This window comes from Spea bombifrons, chromosome 5 (genome assembly GCF_027358695.1).
Source record: "Spea bombifrons isolate aSpeBom1 chromosome 5, aSpeBom1.2.pri, whole genome shotgun sequence".
Lineage (NCBI taxonomy): Eukaryota > Metazoa > Chordata > Amphibia > Anura > Pelobatidae > Spea > Spea bombifrons.
Window position 1 is genome coordinate 107,618,567 of NC_071091.1, and position 20,205 is coordinate 107,638,771.

Below are 20,205 nucleotides of genomic sequence, written 5' to 3' on the forward strand. Positions count from 1 at the left end.
AGTTAGATGGATCTAGTAGGGAATTGGGACAAATGGTGGAGGATTTTTGTTTAATTGATTCGGTTAGATTGTGTAAGTCGTCTGAAAGGTTTTTTTCCTTTTTCAGTGAGGATGGGAGGGTGTGCTCAAGGATCGATTTTATTTTCTTTTCAAAATGTATGAATGGGGTAGAATTGAGTGGGGTAAGATTGCCTTTTACGGATCATGCTTGTTTGTTATGTAAGGTGGAATTTGCAGAAGAAATTATGATGGGGCGGAGACAGTGGAAGTTGAATGTGGGATTGATGGATGATGAGTGGGTGGTTAAAAGTTTTGAAAGGTTTTATTTAGGTTTGCGTAGGAGGAAAAGGTGGTTTATGTCGGTGGGTCGATGGTGGGAATATGTTAAAGTGCAAGTGAGGTTATTTTTTGTGAATATGGGGCGAGCTAGGGCAAAGAAGGAAAGGAGGGAGTTGGTTATGTGGCAGACACGATTGGAGTATTTACGGAAGTTGAGGGTACTTGGTATGGATGTTACGAATGAGTTGAGAGAAGCAAGACAACAGGTTAATCAATATGTTGAGACGAAAGGTAAAAAGATTATGTTTCAAGGGGGCGTGGCTGGCCGCGGGACAAGATGGTCGTGTAGTTCCTCTGCTCTCCCTCCCAGCCCTCAATAAGCTGCTGTTTAAGCGTCTTCACCCACTCTCACCTTCTCCAAAATTCGTCCCACCGCTGCAGTATGCCCGGGGGCACTCGGAAATCTTCAAAGAAGACTTCGGTACCAGACATTTTTCAGAGGAAGCCCTCTCCTGCGGTGCTTCCCGCGCTACCATCATCTGCGCCACTGGGCCTACTAGACGACATGGCCGCTGAGGCAGCCTGCTCCAAGCAAGATATTGCGGACCTTAAGAACTTAGTTCTCTCGGTTAAGCAGGATATCATTGCCCAACTTCGAGGAGAGCTGCAGGACCTGCGACGGGACATCGCGGAGATCGGACACCGAACAGACACACTTGAAAATACACAGTCTTCGATGCAACAGGTACAGCGCACGTTGCAGTCTGACATCGCCACATTGCGACAAACACTGCAATCACTACATGATGATCAGGAGGACCTTGAGAACAGGTCCAGACGTGATAATATTCGCATCCGCGGGGTGCCGGAGGCTTACCTGGTCGTCGCGGAGGTGCTGGCAGACCTGTTTCGGCAACTTCTTCCCGACACCCCTCCGGAACAGATTGTGGTAGAACGCGCTCATCGGGCCCTGCGCTCCAAGCCCTCTAGCCGAGAAAGACCGAGGGATATCATTGTTAAGTTTCGGGACTTTCCCATCAAGGATGCGTTAATGAAGGAGGCCAGGTCGAAACCACCTACCATTGGCAATGTGGAAATCCAGTTTTTCTCGGACCTCTCTCCCAAGACCCTACAGCGCCGCAGAGACTTTAAACCGCTTACCGATCACCTCAGAGCCTGTGCTATTTCCTATAGATGGCGGTTCCCCTTTGCCCTACAGGCCACTAACGACGGTAGGAGCATCGCCATTAAAACCATGGAGGACGCTGACACGCTACTGCGAGAACTGGATTTGCCGCCTTTACTCCTGGGCCGCAAGAGACGCCGTCAGGAAGCATCCCCTGCAGCCACAGACACCTGGTCCGTGACCCCTGCACCTCACTCCACACGCGACTCGTCCAACACTGCCACTGCGGCTGGAGACATCGTGCCCTGAGGGCACCGGCGCCGCCTACACCGGGTTGCTATCAGGCCCACGCTCGTATACTTAGGTGGCGACTCAGGACCGGACGCTTTACGAGACTCACCTTGCGGTTGCCGATGTCTGCCTCACCGGACAGATAAGTTTTCGTTTGAACTCTGTTCAGTGTTCCCTCATGTTGCTTTATTTTGTTTTTGTTTTGCTAGTTATGCCGCGATATATATATATGGGGACCTTTCAGTGTGGAGGTCTGTTTGTTTGAACCCCGGTATCACAGTCTGGCAATACGTTTATCCGCTGTGGGAAGCCTCTGGTTATTACTAGGGTGAAGTTTTACCTCATCATGGGGCTGGGGGGAGGCCGTCGAGTTCCGTGGACGGTTGATACCCCCTATTGACCCTTGCGGTCATTCTATTACTTGACGGTCGCCGTGCCCGACCTCGGCTCGAGAGTGGACGGCGTACCGCTGTCAAGTGATAGCCAAGAGTTATATATGACTCTGTTTTTTTTTGCATTCTGTTTTTTGTTCTCTACTCTTTCTTTTCTGTCTTTCTTTCCCTTGACCCTGTCCTCCTCCTTTCCTTACCACTTTTCATGGGAGATGTCGCAAGTTTCTACTGATGATGCCGCATTCGCTGTGATTGACGCCTGCTTTCCAGCGCTGTCCCTCCTGACGTGATGTCTGCGCGGATTAAGATCATTTCCCACAACGTTAGGGGTCTCAACACCCCACATAAACGGAATATGGCTTTACGCTACTATCAACGTCACCATTGTGATATTGTCATGCTTCAAGAAACGCATCTGCGCAAATCCTATATACCGTCTTACTGGCACAGATCCTTCGGGATGCACTTCCATGCTCCGCACCCGAGACAGAAAAAGAATGGAGTTAGTATTTTCCTGCGAACGTCTCTCGGATTCCAGCTCACGGAGGCCCGCCCGGACAAATGGGGTCGTTATCTATTATTGATAGGAACTTTACACAACCAACCCACAGTAATCTTGAACGTATATGCTCCCTCCTCTAGTGATGTCTCTTTCTACAACCGTTTATCAGATATTTTGTTGCCGTTTCGCTCCCACCGTGTTATCGTCGGCGGCGACTTCAACTCTATTTGGGACCCGTTCCTTGACAGGAGAGGACCACACACAACATCGAATGCGTCGCCGAATACGAAACACCTTAAAGATTTTATACGGACATCGGCTTTGGTGGACATCTGGAGACTACTTCATCCTAAAATGCTTGATTTTTCTTTTTATTCTCACCCCCATAATTCCTATTCGCGCATTGACTTTATTTTTTTGAGCCAAAATATGATTTCGTCTGACATGTCTTCTGCAATTCACCCCATCATTTGGTCGGATCACGGCGCGGTGGAATGCTCGATAGTGCTACCGGACACCCCTCCCTCTCGTCCCACATGGCGGCTGGATGAATTCTTGCTGACCGATCCCTCGGTGCTGGAGGTCGTTTGCAGAGATCTTGAGGAATATTTTCGTTTCAACGAGACTCCTGACATGGATCCGGCCCTAATCTGGTCGGCCCATAAGGCTTTTATCCGGGGGACTTTTCTTAAAATTGCAGCGCGACGAAATCGAGTGCACCGTATGGAGGTGAAGTTGCTTACCGACAAGCTTGCTCAACTCGAGACTCTCCATAAGAATTCCCTCTGTGACTCGACCCTTCGGGAGATTGTCCGGACACGGGGTGAGTTGAATTTACTCTTAAGTAAAGCGGTTCTCTCCTCCCTCAACTTTACGAAACAAAAATTTTTTGAGCATGCCAACAAGCCAAGCGCGATGTTGGCGAGGCGCCTACGCTCTAGGAGGAAATCTCAAACCATTTCGAAAATAGTAGACAGCCACAAACAAGCTTGGGTGAATCCCGTTGACATCGCGGAACAATTTGCTGCTTATTACAGGGCGCTTTATGATGGCAACAAGGCTCCCATTAATAAAGCTGGGAATGAACATATTTCGGACTTCCTGAACTCCCTGTCACTTCCACGGTTATCCACGGATCACATGGATTTTTTGAATAGCCCCTTTTCGGAAGACGACCTCAAACGCGCACTCTCCTCCGTCAAATCCTCTAAGGCTCCTGGTCCGGATGGCCTCCCGAGCTTGTACTATAAAAAATTATCTTCGATATTGAGCCCCAAATTGCTTGCCCTTTTTAACTGCTTTTTGGATGGGCACCCGATCCCGCAGGAAATGCTTACAGCTAGGATTATAGTTATCCATAAAGAGGGGAAGGATCCAGCCAGCTGTGGGAGTTATCGGCCCATATCCCTTATCAATGCAGATACTAAACTTTATGCGAAACTTTTGGCGACGCGTCTGAGTTCCATCATTTCGGCATTAATTCATCCGGACCAGGTGGGATTCATACCCCACCGGGAAGCCCCAGACAACATCAGGCGAACATTAGATCTGATTGACATTGCGATTTCTACGGATCAACCGCTCATGCTTCTCGCGTTGGACGCCGAAAAGGCGTTCGACCGCATAGACTGGCACTATATGTGGGAGGTCCTGCAGTCGTTTGGCTTCGACGGTCGTTTCCTCAGGGGCGTTCGTGCATTATATGAGTCTCCAAAGGCGACAATTGCTCTTATGGGTCATGAATCCTTGCCCTTCCAAGTATTCAACGGCACCAGGCAGGGATGCCCGCTCTCACCTCTTCTGTTCGCCTTATGCCTGGAACCGCTGGCGATCGCTATACGGTCTAATCCAGATGTGCGGGGAGTGGAGATCCTTGGACGCCAATATAAACTCAGTCTGTTCGCGGACGATATCTTACTTACCGTGTCGGATCCTCTCATATCTCTCCCCAACTTGTATTCCACTCTCCAGGCTTTCTCTAATATCTCGGGATATAAAATTAATGACTCTAAATGTGAGGCCCTGAACATCACCCTGGGAACATCGGTGGTCAATTCACTTTCCGCTGCTTTTAAGTTTACCTGGAAGTCTACGTCTCTCACTTACCTGGGTATACATATTACTAAATCACACAAAACAATGTACCAAGCTAATTATGCTCCGCTATTGTCCACGCTTCGCTCAGAAATCACGAGCTGGTCCAACTACTCCATCTCATGGCTTGGGCGCATCCATGCACTCAAGATGAACATTTTGCCTAAACTTCTTTATTTGTTCAGAGCTTTGCCTACCCCGATTCGCCGACCTGATTTAGACGCATTTCAGTCATTTCTGTTTCGTTTTCTCTGGAATTCTAAAAGAGCCAGGATCAATAGGCACACGTTGTATTTACCCAAAGGCAAAGGGGGCCTCGCTGCTCCGAATCTGTACCTTTATTATTTGGCAGCAAGAATTGCTCAATTGGAGTCCTGGTCCCTCTCGGAGGGCACGCTCCCGTGGGTGGACATCGAACGTGCGTTTGCACCGCACCAACAACTACACCTCCTGCTCTGGACGGACGCCTCGGTTCTATCTGCTGCTTCTCCTCCGTCATCGATGTTGGCTTCTCTCTCTATTTGGAAGTCCTGTCGCTATACCCTGAACCTTACAGGCGATGTCTCTCCCATGACTCCCGTGTTCTTTAACCCGGCGTTTCCAGCGGGGCTCGAGCCGAAGATTTTCCAGTGGTGGCTGGAGAGGGGACTTGTGCGAGTGAGCCAGTTGATCCATCAGAATGCGGTTGTTCCATTCCACACGCTGCGTGAGTCGATCGACATCCCATCAAGGGAATTGTTTCGGTATCTCCAGATTAGGCATTTTATCCACTCCCTGCTGTCGAGACGTCCGGTGGCCGTTCCTACGGTGTTTGAGAAACGTTTCCTCGCGGGTAAGCGCCGCACACAAGCAATCTCTACATACTACGGTCGCTTCCTGGAGCTTAAGTACGCAGATCCACCTTCTTACAGGCACAGCTGGCACACGGCCCTCAACTGTGTATTCCCACCTGAGGCATGGGAGAGGGCGGCATCCACCGCGCATAAACTTACTGTGTGCACGGTGGTACAGGAAAGACTATTTAAAGTAGTAGCGCACTGGTACCTCTCTCCGATACGTTTGTCTCACATATTCCAGTCGGCTCTTGCAACATGCTTCAGGGGCTGTGGACAACCCGGCACTTACCTGCATGCGTGGTGGAGCTGTGCATCGGTTCGGCCTATCTGGCGGGACACCTTCCGCAAGCTATCCCAGGCGTTGGATCTAGAGATTCAGGATACCCCGGAGGTGGCCCTGCTTGTGATGGACGCCGTACAGCCTGCGCTCTCATCCCACAACCACAAGCTTATACACCGCATCTGTGCAGCAGTTAAGCTGGCAATCGCAAGGAGATGGAAGGGGTCGCCGCCGACTGATGCCGAGATACAAACAGCTATCTGGAATATCATAATCATGGAACATCTAACGGCCAAATTGAAGGATGAGTTATCCAAGTTTGATGCCATTTGGTCGCCCTGGCTCTCTGCACATACAGATTTTGCCAACAGGTTGGATCTATTCCATCTCTAATTAGTTGTGCTCCTGAGGCGAGCGTCATCTCCCATTCCTTCTTCCTTCCCCACCTTTTTTCCCCACTCTCGGACTATTTCTTCTACTCCTCTAACTATGATTTTTCTTGTTTACATATTACAAAACCACTTCTGTGCAGGTGTGCTACATTGTCTGAATAGATTCCTTTGTTATAGCCAACGGTCAGGTCACTTGGTGTCAATATATTTGTAACATAGCACTGTATTTTTCTGTACATGACTGTGTATTTACGCAATGTGCTGTTTGGTATCTTGGTTGTGGCTTCCATGTATACATTGTTGGTATATCTGTTCATGACCTGCTTTGTGTCACAGAGGTTAATAAAACTTGAATTTACAAAAAAAAAAAAAAAGATTATGTTTCATGCTAGGGTGAAAATTTTTGAAGAAGACGAGAAGTGCACTAGGTTCTTTTTTAAGAAGGCGTTTGGTGGGAAGAGTTTAATGGAATGTGTGTTTGATAAGGATGGGGGTGTTGTGAATGGGGTAGGGATAGTGGATGTGGTGGTGGATTTTTATAAGGATTTATATATGGAGAAAGTTAGAGATTTAAAGGTAGAGAGTGAGATCTTGGATGGTGTAGAAAAGAGAATAGATAGTATAGATGCTGAGGATTTGGTAAGGGAAATAACGAAGGATGAATTAGAATGTGTGGTGAAGAGTATGGCTAAAGGGAAGACGCCTGGATGTGATGGGTTGCCTGTCGAGTTTTATTGCAAGTTTTGGGATATAGTTGGAAGTGATTTTATGGAAGTTTGTGTGGAAGTGTTGCGTAAGAATGTGTTGCTAGATTCAATGAAAGAAGGTGTGATTGTGTTATTATTTAAAAAAGGTGATAGAAGGGATTTGAGAAATTGGAGACCGATTACATTGTTGAATGTGGATTACAAGGTGATTGCAAAAGTGTTAGCGAATCGGTTGAGGATGGTTGTTACTAGTTTGGTTGGGGAGGAACAAGTGTGTGCGGTGCCTGGGAGACAGATTAGTGATAGTTTGATTGTGTTACGGGATGCTTTGTGGTATTGTATGGACAGGAAGATGGAAGTAGCGATTGCAACGATTGATTTTGAGAAGGCGTATGATAGGGTGGTGCATGGGTTTTTGTTTAGGATATTGGAAAGATTAGGGATACCTGCAGGAATGTTGAGGTGGTTGCGAAGTTTGTATGAAGGAATTAGTAGTAAAGTGATGGTGAATGGTTGTTTGTCAGAGAGTTTTTGTGTAAAGTCAGGGGTAAGGCAGGGTTGTCCATTGTCACCTATTCTGTTTATTTGTGTGATTGAACCTTTGTTAAGAATGATTAGAAGTGATAAGGTTGTGAGAGGAGTAGAAATACCTGGTAGTGATGGGAGGAGTTTGAAAGTTTTAGGCTATATGGACGATGTAACGGTAGTATGCAGAACGCAAGCTGGGTTGAGAAGGGTTAAGTTGTTGGTGGATGGGTTTTGTATGGGGAGTGGGTTTAAGGTTAATTGGGGTAAGTGTGCGTGCAAAGCGTTTGGTGCTTGGAGGGAATTGGAGCTGTGTGGATGGCCTGTGAAGAAGGATGAGATTGAGGTATTAGGGGTTAAGTTTGATGAGAGATTGGATGGACGTGAGAGTTGGGATAAGGTGGTAAGTAAGGTTAATCAAAAGTTAGGTTTGTGGTCATCTAGGACTTTATCCTTCTCTGGGAGAGTGTTAATTGTGAAAGTGGTGATTGTTCCGTTGTTGTTGTATTTAAATGTGGTTTTTCCTGGTAGTGCGAGTGTGATTAGGAAGTTAGTAAGACGTTTGTTTTTGTTTTTTTGGAATTCTAGGATGGAGCGTTTGAAAAGGGAGAAAGTGATCTTACAAGTAGAGAAAGGGGGTATGGATATGCCTGAGATTGAACGTTTTTTGATGATACAGTATATACGGGTATGTATGAAGGTGTGCAAGAAGGAGTCAATGGTAGGTTGCATGTTGAGATACGCGGCGGGTGATTTGTTGAGGAGGTATGGGTTGTACGTGTTGGATCGTAAGAAACCGGTATGTTTCAGAGTGCCTTGGTTTTATGAGAGAATTGAGTGTGGAATTAAAAAGTATGAATTGCAGGGTGTGACTGTGGCTATGTGGGAGGAGAAGAGGTGTGTGTTACGGATGATTAGGGATCGGGAGTTGGGTGTTAGGTTGGGTGGGTTGACAGAAAGTCAAAGTCAGTTGGTGTGGAAGATGGTATCAGATAGGGAGTTAGCTAATAGACAGAGGGATGTGAGTTGGATGGCGGTACACGGATGTTTGCCAACTAGGGAGTTCCAGAGAGTGAGAAAGTTGTGTGTTTCTGAAGTTTGTCCTAGGGATAGGTGTGGTAGAGTGGAAAGTGTGGTGCATGTGTTTTGGGTTTGTGACTATGCAGTACAAGTGTGGCAGAGAATGGGGAGGTTTGTTAAGGAGTTAGTAGGGATGGATGGATGGGGGTTTGAAGAGGTGTTTTTTGGGTTATGTGACTTAGATAAGAAGAGGAGACGTTTGTTTTGGATGTTGATAAGTTGTGTGAAGGAAGCATTGTGGGATGTGAGGAATTTGTTAATATTTAAGAAAGATTTGGTTGAGGTTGATGGTTGTGTTAGGATGATTCGGGGACGAATGTATGTGTATTTTTTGAGGGATTTACGGAAGTTTGGGGAGGTTGATGCGGAAGGGGTTTGGAAAACTAAGAAATGGAGGGAATGGGGTGGGGGTTGAGAGATGTTCTTGGGTGTGAGGTTGGTTAGGGAGGTGTTGACGTAGGGTTGGGGGAGGGAGGGAGGGGGCGAGGATGGTTGTTATGGCTGGTCACGGGAGGATTTTGGAGTATGGGTTTAGTTGAGGTCGGCGGGGGTTTGGGGTTTTTGTATATATTTGTATATATGTGTTTTATGTTGCACTAAGAGGTGAGGGATTATTTGGAAAAATATACCATGAGGATGTTGCCCTATTGCCGTCCGGAATACCATCTGAGGGATGTGCGTGGACTGAGTGGTATAAAAAAAAAAAAAAAAAAAAAAATTGAAAACTTTTCCCAATACCCCGCCGTGATGACTTGAAAAATAGTCAGCACTGGCAATTTTTGACGGTCTCTTGTGAGACTGGTGTGTCTGTTTAATAATAGAAGATACGGCTTAAAGCACGGCACCCACAACTCATTCCTTACTGCGGACCTACCTGTTGAAGGACATCAAGTTGTCCTAGTCCAAACCCGTCTTTCATATCTCCGTGTTATATCCTAACCCAAGAGTGTGACTCTTATCGTCTTAACAGGCATATGGGGTCAGCTCTAGTAATCTCATCAAAGAGATCTTGATTCTTCAAACCCTTGACAGTAGGGAAAGCCTTTGAGCCCCATGAGGTAAACAAGTGCATTTTGTCTCGGAACGTGAAGGTGGGCCCTCGTTTGCATTTTGCCTGAAAGATCTGAGCTTTCAGGCCTTTCCCGGAGAAACCATTGGTCACTCGCCAGTGAAATTTGCATGACCGCTCCCACAATGCTCTGCCCTGGCCTAATAACCGCCCGTACCTAGCCAAAACGTTAACGAGATCTTGGTGGACGTCCTTTACATACCTAAGCTGCCTAGTCTCCAGCTTTGCGCAGTGGCAGTATCGTAGCCCATGAGGTTTTAACCGAGGCGTGATTATTGCTAATTGAAAACTTTTCCCAATACCCCGCCGTGATGACTTGAAAAATAGTCAGCACTGGCAATTTTTGACGGTCTCTTGTGAGACTGGTGTGTCTGTTTAATAATAGAAGATACGGCTTAAAGCACGGCACCCGCAACTCATTCCTTACTGCGGACCTATCTGTTGCAGCACATCAAGTTGTCCTAGTCCAAACCCATCTTTCATATCTCCGTGTTATATCCTAACCCAAGAGTGTGACTCTTATCGTCTTAACAGGCATATGGGGTCAGCTCTAGTAATCTCATCAAAGAGATCTTGATTCTTCAAACCCTTGACAGTAGGGAAAGCCTTTGAGCCCCATGAGGTAAACAAGTGCATTTTGTCTCGGAACGTGAAGGTGGGCCCTCGTTTGCATTTTGCCTGAAAGATCTGAGCTTCCAGGCCTTTTCCGGAGAAACCATTGGTCACTCGCCAGTGAAATTTGCATGACCGCTCCCACAATGCGCTGCCCTGGCCTAATGACCGCCCATACCTAGCCAAAACGTTAACGAGATCTTGGTGGACATCCTTTATATACCAAAGCTGCCTAGTCCCCAGCTTTGCGCAGTGGCAGTATCGTTGCCCATGAGGTTTTAACCGAGGCGTGATTATTGCTAATTGAAAACTTTTTCCAATACCCCGCCGTGATGTCTTGAAAAATAGTCAGCATTGGCAATTTTTACGGTCTCTTGTGAGACTGATGTGTCTGTTTAATAACAGAAGACACTGCTTAAAGCACGGCACCCACAACTCATTCCATACTGCGGACCTACCTGTTGCAGCACATCAAGTTGTCTTAGTCCAAACCCATCTCTCATATCTCCGTGTTATATCCTAACCCAAGAGTGTGACTCTTATCGTCTTAACAGGCATATGGGGTCAGCTCTAGTAATCTCATCAAAGAGATCTTGATTCTTCAAAACCTTGACAGTAGGGAAAGCCTTTGAGCCCCATGAGGTAAACAAGTGCATTTTGTCTCGGAACGTGAAGGTGGGCCCTCGTTTGCGTTTTGCCTGAAAGATCTGAGCTTCCAGGCCTTTTCCGGAGAAACCATTGGTCACTCGCCAGTGAAATTTGCATGACCGCTCCCACAATGCTCTGCCCTGGCCTAATGACCGCCCATACCTAGCCAAAACGTTAACGAGATCTTGGTGGACGTCCTTTATATACCAAAGCTGCCTAGTCCCCAGCTTTGCGCAGTGGCAGTGTCGTAGCCCATGAGGTTTTAACCGAGGTGTGATTATTGCTAATTGAAAACTTTTCCCAATACCCCGCCGTGATGACTTGAAAAATAGTCAGCACCGGCAATTTTTGACGGTCTCTTGTGAGACTGGTGTGTCTGTTTAATAATAGAAGATACGGCTTAAAGCACGGCACCCACAACTCATTCCATACTGCGGACCTACCTGTCGCAGCACATCAAGTTGTCCTAGTCCAAACCCATCTCTCATATCTCCGTGTTATATCCTAACCCAAGAGTGTGACTCTTATCGTCTTAACAGGCATATGGGGTCAGCTCTAGTAATCTCATCAAAGAGATCTTGATTCTTCAAACCCTTGACAGTAGGGAAAGCCTTTGAGCCCCATGAGGTAAACAAGTGCATTTTGTCTCGGAACGTGAAGGTGGGCCCTCGTTTGCGTTTTGCCTGAAAGATCTGAGCTTCCAGTCCTTTTCCGGAGAAACCATTGGTCACTCGCCAGTGAAATTTGCATGACCGCTCCCACAATGCGCTGCCCTGGCCTAATGACCGCCCATACCTAGCCAAAACGTTAACGAGATCTTGGTGGACGTCCTTTATATACCAAAGCTGCCTAGTCCCCAGCTTTGCGCAGTGGCAGTATCGTAGCCCATGAGGTTTTAACCGAGGCGTGATTATTGCTAATTGAAAACTTTTCCCAATACCCCGCCGTGATGACTTGAAAAATAGTCAGCACTGGCAATTTTTGACGGTCTCTTGTGAGACTGGTGTGTCTGTTTAATAATAGAAGATACGGCTTAAAGCACGGCACCCGCAACTCATTCCTTACTGCGGACCTACCTGTTGCAGCACATCAAGTTGTCCTAGTCCAAACCCATCTTTCATATCTCCGTGTTATATCCTAACCCAAGAGTGTGACTCTTATCGTCTTAACAGGCATATGGGGTCAGCTCTAGTAATCTCATCAAAGAGATCTTGATTCTTCAAACCCTTGACAGTAGGGAAAGCCTTTGAGCCCCATGAGGTAAACAAGTGCATTTTGTCTCGGAACGTGAAGGTGGACCCTCGTTTGCATTTTGCCTGAAAGATCTGAGCTTCCAGGCCTTTTCCGGAGAAACCATTGGTCACTCGCCAGTGAAATTTGCATGACCGCTCCCACAATGCTCTGCCCTGGCCTAATGACCGCCCATACCTAGCCAAAACGTTAACGAGATCTTGGTGGACGTCCTTTATATACCAAAGCTGCCTAGTCCCCAGTTTTGCGCAGTGGCAGTATCGTAGCCCATGAGGTTTTAACCGAGGTGTGATTATTGCTAATTGAAAACTTTTCCCAATACCCCGCCGTGATGACTTGAAAAATAGTCAGCACTGGCAATTTTTGACGGTCTCTTGTGAGACTGGTGTGTCTGTTTAATAATAGAAGATACGGCTTAAAGCACGTCACCCGCAACTCATTCCATACTGCGGACCTACCTGTTGCAGCACATCAAGTTGTCCTAGTCCAAACCCATCTTTCATATCTCCGTGTTATATCCTAACCCAAGAGTGTGACTCTTATCGTCTTAACAGGCATATGGGGTCAGCTCTAGTAATCTCATCAAAGAGATCTTGATTCTTCAAACCCTTGACAGTAGGGAAAGCCTTTGAGCCCCATGAGGTAAACAAGTGCATTTTGTCTCGGAACGTGAAGGTGGGCCCTCGTTTGCATTTTGCCTGAAAGATCTGAGCTTCCAGGCCTTTTCCGGAGAAACCATTGGTCACTCGCCAGTGAAATTTGCATGACCGCTCCCACAATGCTCTGCCCTGGCCTAATGACCGCCCATACCTAGCCAAAACGTTAACGAGATCTTGGTGGACGTCCTTTATATACCAAAGCTGCCTAGTCCCCAGCTTTGCGCAGTGGCAGTATCGTAGCCCATGAGGTTTTAACCGAGGCGTGATTATTGCTAATTGAAAACTTTTCCCAATACCCCGCCGTGATGACTTGAAAAATAGTCAGCACTGGCAATTTTTGACGGTCTCTTGTGAGACTGGTGTGTCTGTTTAATAATAGAAGATACGGCTTAAAGCACGGCACCCGCAACTCATTCCTTACTGCGGACCTACCTGTTGCAGCACATCAAGTTGTCCTAGTCCAAACCCATCTTTCATATCTCCGTGTTATATCCTAACCCAAGAGTGTGACTCTTATCGTCTTAACAGGCATATGGGGTCAGCTCTAGTAATCTCATCAAAGAGATCTTGATTCTTCAAACCCTTGACAGTAGGGAAAGCCTTTGAGCCCCATGAGGTAAACAAGTGCATTTTGTCTCGGAACGTGAAGGTGGACCCTCGTTTGCATTTTGCCTGAAAGATCTGAGCTTCCAGGCCTTTTCCGGAGAAACCATTGGTCACTCGCCAGTGAAATTTGCATGACCGCTCCCACAATGCTCTGCCCTGGCCTAATGACCGCCCATACCTAGCCAAAACGTTAACGAGATCTTGGTGGACGTCCTTTATATACCAAAGCTGCCTAGTCCCCAGTTTTGCGCAGTGGCAGTATCGTAGCCCATGAGGTTTTAACCGAGGTGTGATTATTGCTAATTGAAAACTTTTCCCAATACCCCGCCGTGATGACTTGAAAAATAGTCAGCACTGGCAATTTTTGACGGTCTCTTGTGAGACTGGTGTGTCTGTTTAATAATAGAAGATACGGCTTAAAGCACGTCACCCGCAACTCATTCCATACTGCGGACCTACCTGTTGCAGCACATCAAGTTGTCCTAGTCCAAACCCATCTTTCATATCTCCGTGTTATATCCTAACCCAAGAGTGTGACTCTTATCGTCTTAACAGGCATATGGGGTCAGCTCTAGTAATCTCATCAAAGAGATCTTGATTCTTCAAACCCTTGACAGTAGGGAAAGCCTTTGAGCCCCATGAGGTAAACAAGTGCATTTTGTCTCGGAACGTGAAGGTGGACCCTCGTTTGCATTTTGCCTGAAAGATCTGAGCTTCCAGGCCTTTTCCGGAGAAACCATTGGTCACTCGCCAGTGAAATTTGCATGACCGCTCCCACAATGCTCTGCCCTGGCCTAATGACCGCCCATACCTAGCCAAAACGTTAACGAGATCTTGGTGGACGTCCTTTATATACCATAGCTGCCTAGTCCCCAGCTTTGCGCAGTGGCAATATCGTAGCCCATGAGGTTTTAACCGAGGCGTGATTATTGCTAATTGAAAACTTTTCCCAATACCCTGCCGTGATGACTTGAAAAATAGTCAGCACTGGCAATTTTTGACGGTCTCTTGTGAGACTGGTGTGTCTGTTTAATAATAGAAGATACGGCTTAAAGCACGGCACCCACAACTCATTCCTTACTGCGGACCTACCTGTTGAAGCACATCAAGTTGTCCTAGTCCAAACCCATCTTTCATATCTCCGTGTTATATCCTAACCCAAGAGTGTGACTCTTATCGTCTTAACAGGCATATGGGGTCAGCTCTAGTAATCTCATCAAAGAGATCTTGATTCTTCAAACCCTTGACAGTAGGGAAAGCCTTTGAGCCCCATGAGATAAACAAGTGCATTTTGTCTCGGAAAGTGAAGGTGGGCCCTCGTTTGCATTTTGCCTGAAAGATCTGAGCTTCCAGGCCTTTTCCGGAGAAACCATTGGTCACTCGCCAGTGAAATTTGCATGACCGCTCCCACAATGCTCTGCCCTGGCCTAATGACCGCCCATACCTAGCCAAAACGTTAACGAGATCTTGGTGGACGTCCTTTATATACCAAAGCTGCCTAGTCCCCAGCTTTGCGCAGTGGCAGTATCGTAGCCCATGAGGTTTTAACCGAGGCGTGATTATTGCTAATTGAAAACTTTTCCCAATACCCCGCCGTGATGGCTTGAAAAATAGTCAGCACTGGCAGTTTTTGACGGTCTCTTGTGAGACTGGTGTGTCTGTTTAATAATAGAAGATACGGCTTAAAGCATGGCACCCACAACTCGTTCCATACTGCGGACCTACCTGTCGCAGCACATCAAGTTGTCCTAGTCCAAACCCGTCTTTCATATCTCCGTGTTATATCCTAACCCAAGAGTGTGACTCTTATCGTCTTAACAGGCATATGGGGTCAGCTCTAGTAATCTCATCAAAGAGATCTTGATTCTTCAAACCCTTGACAGTAGGGAAAGCCTTTGGGCCCCATGAGGTAAACAAGTGCATTTTGTCTCGGAACGTGAAGGTGGGCCCTCGTTTGCATTTTGCCTGAAAGATCTGAGCTTCCAGGCCTTTCCCGGAGAAACCATTGGTCACTCGCCAGTGAAATTTGCATGACACGCTCCCACAATGCTCTGCCCTGGCCTAATAACCGCCCGTACCTAGCCAAAACGTTAACGAGATCTTGGTGGACGTCCTTTACATACCTAAGCTGCCTAGTCTCCAGCTTTGCGCAGTGGCAGTATCGTAGCCCATGAGGTTTTAACCGAGGCGTGATTATTGCTAATTGAAAACTTTTCCCAATACCCCGCCGTGATGACTTGAAAAATAGTCAGCACTGGCAATTTTTGACGGTCTCTTGTGAGACTGGTGTGTCTGTTTAATAATAGAAGATACGGCTTAAAGCACGGCACCCGCAACTCATTCCTTACTGCGGACCTACCTGTTGCAGCACATCAAGTTGTCCTAGTCCAAACCCATCTTTCATATCTCCGTGTTATATCCTAACCCAAGAGTGTGACTCTTATCGTCTTAACAGGCATATGGGGTCAGCTCTAGTAATCTCATCAAAGAGATCTTGATTCTTCAAACCCTTGACAGTAGGGAAAGCCTTTGAGCCCCATGAGGTAAACAAGTGCATTTTGTCTCGGAACGTGAAGGTGGGCCCTCGTTTGCATTTTGCCTGAAAGATCTGAGCTTCCAGGCCTTTTCCGGAGAAACCATTGGTCACTCGCCAGTGAAATTTGCATGACCGCTCCCACAATGCTCTGCCCTGGCCTAATGACCGCCCATACCTAGCCAAAACGTTAACGAGATCTTGGTGGACGTCCTTTATATACCAAAGCTGCCTAGTCCCCAGGTTTGCGCAGCGGCAGTATCGTAGCCCATGAGGTTTTAACCGAGGCGTGATTATTGCTAATTGAAAACTTTTCCCAATACCCCGCCGTGATGACTTGAAAAATAGTCAGCACTGGCAATTTTTGACGGTCTCTTGTGAGACTGGTGTGTCTGTTTAATAATAGAAGATACGGCTTAAAGCACGGCACCCACAATTCGTTCCATACTGCGGACCTACCTGTTGCAGCACATCAAGTTGTCCTAGTCCAAACCCATCTCTCATATCTCCGTGTTATATCCTAACCCAAGAGTGTGACTCTTATCGTCTTAACAGGCATATGGGGTCAGCTCTAGTAATCTCATCAAAGAGATCTTGATTCTTCAAACCCTTGACAGTAGGGAAAGCCTTTGAGCCCCATGAGGTAAACAAGTGCATTTTGTCTCGGAACGTGAAGGTGGGCCCTCGTTTGCATTTTGCCTGAAAGATCTGAGCTTCCAGGCCTTTTCCGGAGAAACCATTGGTCACTCGCCAGTGAAATTTGCATGACCGCTCCCACAATGCTCTGCCCTGGCCTAATGACCGCCCATACCTAGCCAAAACGTTAACGAGATCTTGGTGGACGTCCTTTATATACCAAAGCTGCCTAGTCCTTAGCTTTGCGCAGTGGCAGTATCGTAGCCCATGAGGTTTTAACCGAGGCGTGATTATTGCTAATTGAAAACTTTTCCCAATACCCCGCCGTGATGATTTGAAAAATAGTCAGCACTGGCAATTTTTGACGGTCTCTTGTGAGACTGGTGTGTCTGTTTAATAATAGAAGATACGGCTTAAATCACGGCACCCACAACTCGTTCCATACTGCGGACCTACCTGTTGCAGCACATCAAGTTGTTCTAGTCCAAACCCATCTCTCATATCTCCGTGTTATATCCTAACCCAAGAGTGTGATTCTTATCGTCTTAACAGGCATATGGGGTCAGCTCTAGTAATCTCATCAAAGAGATCTTGATTCTTCAAACCCTTGACAGTAGGGAAAGCCTTTGAGCCCCATGAGGTAAACAAGTGCATTTTGTCTCGGAACGTGAAGGTGGGCCCTCGTTTGCATTTTGCCTGAAAGATCTGAGCTTCCAGGCCTTTTCCGGAGAAACCATTGGTCACTCGCCAGTGAAATTTGCATGACCGCTCCCACAATGCTCTGCCCTGGCCTAATGACCGCCCATACCTAGCCAAAACGTTAACGAGATCTTGGTGGACGTCCTTTATATACCATAGCTGCCTAGTCCCCAGCTTTGCGCAGTGGCAGTATCGTAGCCCATGAGGTTTTAACCGAGGCGTGATTATTGCTAATTGAAAACTTTTCCCAATACCCCGCCGTGATGACTTGAAAAATAGTCAGCACTGGCAATTTTTGACGGTCTCTTGTGAGACTGGTGTGTCTGTTTAATAATAGAAGATACGGCTTAAAGCACGGCACCCACAACTCATTCCTTACTGCGGACCTACCTGTTGAAGGACATCAAGTTGTCCTAGTCCAAACCCGTCTTTCATATCTCCGTGTTATATCCTAACCCAAGAGTGTGACTCTTATCGTCTTAACAGGCATATGGGGTCAGCTCTAGTAATCTCATCAAAGAGATCTTGATTCTTCAAACCCTTGACAGTAGGGAAAGCCTTTGAGCCCCATGAGGTAAACAAGTGCATTTTGTCTCGGAACGTGAAGGTGGGCCCTCGTTTGCATTTTGCCTGAAAGATCTGAGCTTTCAGGCCTTTCCCGGAGAAACCATTGGTCACTCGCCAGTGAAATTTGCATGACCGCTCCCACAATGCTCTGCCCTGGCCTAATAACCGCCCGTACCTAGCCAAAACGTTAACGAGATCTTGGTGGACGTCCTTTACATACCTAAGCTGCCTAGTCTCCAGCTTTGCGCAGTGGCAGTATCGTAGCCCATGAGGTTTTAACCGAGGCGTGATTATTGCTAATTGAAAACTTTTCCCAATACCCCGCCGTGATGACTTGAAAAATAGTCAGCACTGGCAATTTTTCACGGTCTCTTGTGAGACTGGTGTGTCTGTTTAATAATAGCAGATACGGCTTAAAGCACGGCACCCGCAACTCATTCCTTACTGCGGACCTATCTGTTGCAGCACATCAAGTTGTCCTAGTCCAAACCCATCTTTCATATCTCCGTGTTATATCCTAACCCAAGAGTGTGACTCTTATCGTCTTAACAGGCATATGGGGTCAGCTCTAGTAATCTCATCAAAGAGATCTTGATTCTTCAAACCCTTGACAGTAGGGAAAGCCTTTGAGCCCCATGAGGTAAACAAGTGCATTTTGTCTCGGAACGTGAAGGTGGGCCCTCGTTTGCATTTTGCCTGAAAGATCTGAGCTTCCAGGCCTTTTCCGGAGAAACCATTGGTCACTCGCCAGTGAAATTTGCATGACCGCTCCCACAATGCGCTGCCCTGGCCTAATGACCGCCCATACCTAGCCAAAACGTTAACGAGATCTTGGTGGACATCCTTTATATACCAAAGCTGCCTAGTCCCCAGCTTTGCGCAGTGGCAGTATCGTTGCCCATGAGGTTTTAACCGAGGCGTGATTATTGCTAATTGAAAACTTTTTCCAATACCCCGCCGTGATGTCTTGAAAAATAGTCAGCATTGGCAATTTTTACGGTCTCTTGTGAGACTGATGTGTCTGTTTAATAACAGAAGACACTGCTTAAAGCACGGCACCCACAACTCATTCCATACTGCGGACCTACCTGTTGCAGCACATCAAGTTGTCTTAGTCCAAACCCATCTCTCATATCTCCGTGTTATATCCTAACCCAAGAGTGTGACTCTTATCGTCTTAACAGGCATATGGGGTCAGCTCTAGTAATCTCATCAAAGAGATCTTGATTCTTCAAAACCTTGACAGTAGGGAAAGCCTTTGAGCCCCATGAGGTAAACAAGTGCATTTTGTCTCGGAACGTGAAGGTGGGCCCTCGTTTGCGTTTTGCCTGAAAGATCTGAGCTTCCAGGCCTTTTCCGGAGAAACCATTGGTCACTCGCCAGTGAAATTTGCATGACCGCTCCCACAATGCTCTGCCCTGGCCTAATGACCGCCCATACCTAGCCAAAACGTTAACGAGATCTTGGTGGACGTCCTTTATATACCAAAGCTGCCTAGTCCCCAGCTTTGCGCAGTGGCAGTGTCGTAGCCCATGAGGTTTTAACCGAGGTGTGATTATTGCTAATTGAAAACTTTTCCCAATACCCCGCCGTGATGACTTGAAAAATAGTCAGCACCGGCAATTTTTGACGGTCTCTTGTGAGACTGGTGTGTCTGTTTAATAATAGAAGATACGGCTTAAAGCACGGCACCCACAACTCATTCCATACTGCGGACCTACCTGTCGCAGCACATCAAGTTGTCCTAGTCCAAACCCATCTCTCATATCTCCGTGTTATATCCTAACCCAAGAGTGTGACTCTTATCGTCTTAACAGGCATATGGGGTCAGCTCTAGTAATCTCATCAAAGAGATCTTGATTCTTCAAACCCTTGACAGTAGGGAAAGCCTTTGAGCCCCATGAGGTAAACAAGTGCATTTTGTCTCGGAACGTGAAGGTGGGCCCTCGTTTGCGTTTTGCCTGAAAGATCTGAGCTTCCAGTCCTTTTCCGGAGAAACCATTGGTCACTCGCCAGTGAAATTTGCATGACCGCTCCCACAATGCGCTGCCCTGGCCTAATGACCGCCCATACCTAGCCAAAACGTTAACGAGATCTTGGTGGACGTCCTTTATATACCAAAGCTGCCTAGTCCCCAGCTTTGCGCAGTGGCAGTATCGTAGCCCATGAGGTTTTAACCGAGGCGTGATTATTGCTAATTGAAAACTTTTCCCAATACCCCGCCGTGATGACTTGAAAAATAGTCAGCACTGGCAATTTTTGACGGTCTCTTGTGAGACTGGTGTGTCTGTTTAATAATAGAAGATACGGCTTAAAGCACGGCACCCGCAACTCATTCCTTACTGCGGACCTACCTGTTGCAGCACATCAAGTTGTCCTAGTCCAAACCCATCTTTCATATCTCCGTGTTATATCCTAACC

The 20,205-nt window shown here is 47.0% G+C and overlaps 17 non-coding genes across 17 annotated transcripts; all 17 read left to right on the top strand.

Annotated features, from left to right (window-relative positions):
- Positions 1–9,793: 9,793 nt before the first annotated feature.
- Positions 9,794–9,935, top strand: LOC128498183 (U4 spliceosomal RNA). Its single transcript, XR_008354434.1, has one exon. It is a non-coding gene; the product is annotated as a U4 spliceosomal RNA (small nuclear RNA).
- A 491-nt stretch (positions 9,936–10,426) lies between these two features.
- LOC128498519 (U4 spliceosomal RNA) lies at positions 10,427–10,567 on the top strand. Its single transcript, XR_008354741.1, has one exon. It is a non-coding gene; the product is annotated as a U4 spliceosomal RNA (small nuclear RNA).
- Positions 10,568–11,058: 491 nt separating this feature from the next.
- Positions 11,059–11,200, top strand: LOC128498470 (U4 spliceosomal RNA). The gene has a single exon (XR_008354696.1). It is a non-coding gene; the product is annotated as a U4 spliceosomal RNA (small nuclear RNA).
- A 491-nt stretch (positions 11,201–11,691) lies between these two features.
- On the top strand, positions 11,692–11,833 carry LOC128498184 (U4 spliceosomal RNA). Its single transcript, XR_008354435.1, has one exon. It is a non-coding gene; the product is annotated as a U4 spliceosomal RNA (small nuclear RNA).
- Positions 11,834–12,324: 491 nt separating this feature from the next.
- LOC128498433 (U4 spliceosomal RNA) lies at positions 12,325–12,466 on the top strand. The gene has a single exon (XR_008354660.1). It is a non-coding gene; the product is annotated as a U4 spliceosomal RNA (small nuclear RNA).
- Positions 12,467–12,957: 491 nt separating this feature from the next.
- Positions 12,958–13,099, top strand: LOC128498185 (U4 spliceosomal RNA). Its single transcript, XR_008354436.1, has one exon. It is a non-coding gene; the product is annotated as a U4 spliceosomal RNA (small nuclear RNA).
- Positions 13,100–13,590: 491 nt separating this feature from the next.
- Positions 13,591–13,732, top strand: LOC128498434 (U4 spliceosomal RNA). Its single transcript, XR_008354661.1, has one exon. It is a non-coding gene; the product is annotated as a U4 spliceosomal RNA (small nuclear RNA).
- A 491-nt stretch (positions 13,733–14,223) lies between these two features.
- Positions 14,224–14,365, top strand: LOC128498354 (U4 spliceosomal RNA). Its single transcript, XR_008354585.1, has one exon. It is a non-coding gene; the product is annotated as a U4 spliceosomal RNA (small nuclear RNA).
- Positions 14,366–14,856: 491 nt separating this feature from the next.
- On the top strand, positions 14,857–14,998 carry LOC128498485 (U4 spliceosomal RNA). Its single transcript, XR_008354710.1, has one exon. It is a non-coding gene; the product is annotated as a U4 spliceosomal RNA (small nuclear RNA).
- Positions 14,999–15,490: 492 nt separating this feature from the next.
- LOC128498186 (U4 spliceosomal RNA) lies at positions 15,491–15,632 on the top strand. Its single transcript, XR_008354437.1, has one exon. It is a non-coding gene; the product is annotated as a U4 spliceosomal RNA (small nuclear RNA).
- Positions 15,633–16,123: 491 nt separating this feature from the next.
- Positions 16,124–16,265, top strand: LOC128498450 (U4 spliceosomal RNA). The gene has a single exon (XR_008354676.1). It is a non-coding gene; the product is annotated as a U4 spliceosomal RNA (small nuclear RNA).
- Positions 16,266–16,756: 491 nt separating this feature from the next.
- Positions 16,757–16,898, top strand: LOC128498375 (U4 spliceosomal RNA). Its single transcript, XR_008354604.1, has one exon. It is a non-coding gene; the product is annotated as a U4 spliceosomal RNA (small nuclear RNA).
- Positions 16,899–17,389: 491 nt separating this feature from the next.
- Positions 17,390–17,531, top strand: LOC128498187 (U4 spliceosomal RNA). The gene has a single exon (XR_008354438.1). It is a non-coding gene; the product is annotated as a U4 spliceosomal RNA (small nuclear RNA).
- Positions 17,532–18,022: 491 nt separating this feature from the next.
- LOC128498427 (U4 spliceosomal RNA) lies at positions 18,023–18,164 on the top strand. Its single transcript, XR_008354655.1, has one exon. It is a non-coding gene; the product is annotated as a U4 spliceosomal RNA (small nuclear RNA).
- Positions 18,165–18,655: 491 nt separating this feature from the next.
- Positions 18,656–18,796, top strand: LOC128498520 (U4 spliceosomal RNA). The gene has a single exon (XR_008354742.1). It is a non-coding gene; the product is annotated as a U4 spliceosomal RNA (small nuclear RNA).
- Positions 18,797–19,287: 491 nt separating this feature from the next.
- On the top strand, positions 19,288–19,429 carry LOC128498471 (U4 spliceosomal RNA). The gene has a single exon (XR_008354697.1). It is a non-coding gene; the product is annotated as a U4 spliceosomal RNA (small nuclear RNA).
- Positions 19,430–19,920: 491 nt separating this feature from the next.
- Positions 19,921–20,062, top strand: LOC128498188 (U4 spliceosomal RNA). Its single transcript, XR_008354439.1, has one exon. It is a non-coding gene; the product is annotated as a U4 spliceosomal RNA (small nuclear RNA).
- Positions 20,063–20,205: the final 143 nt, after the last annotated feature.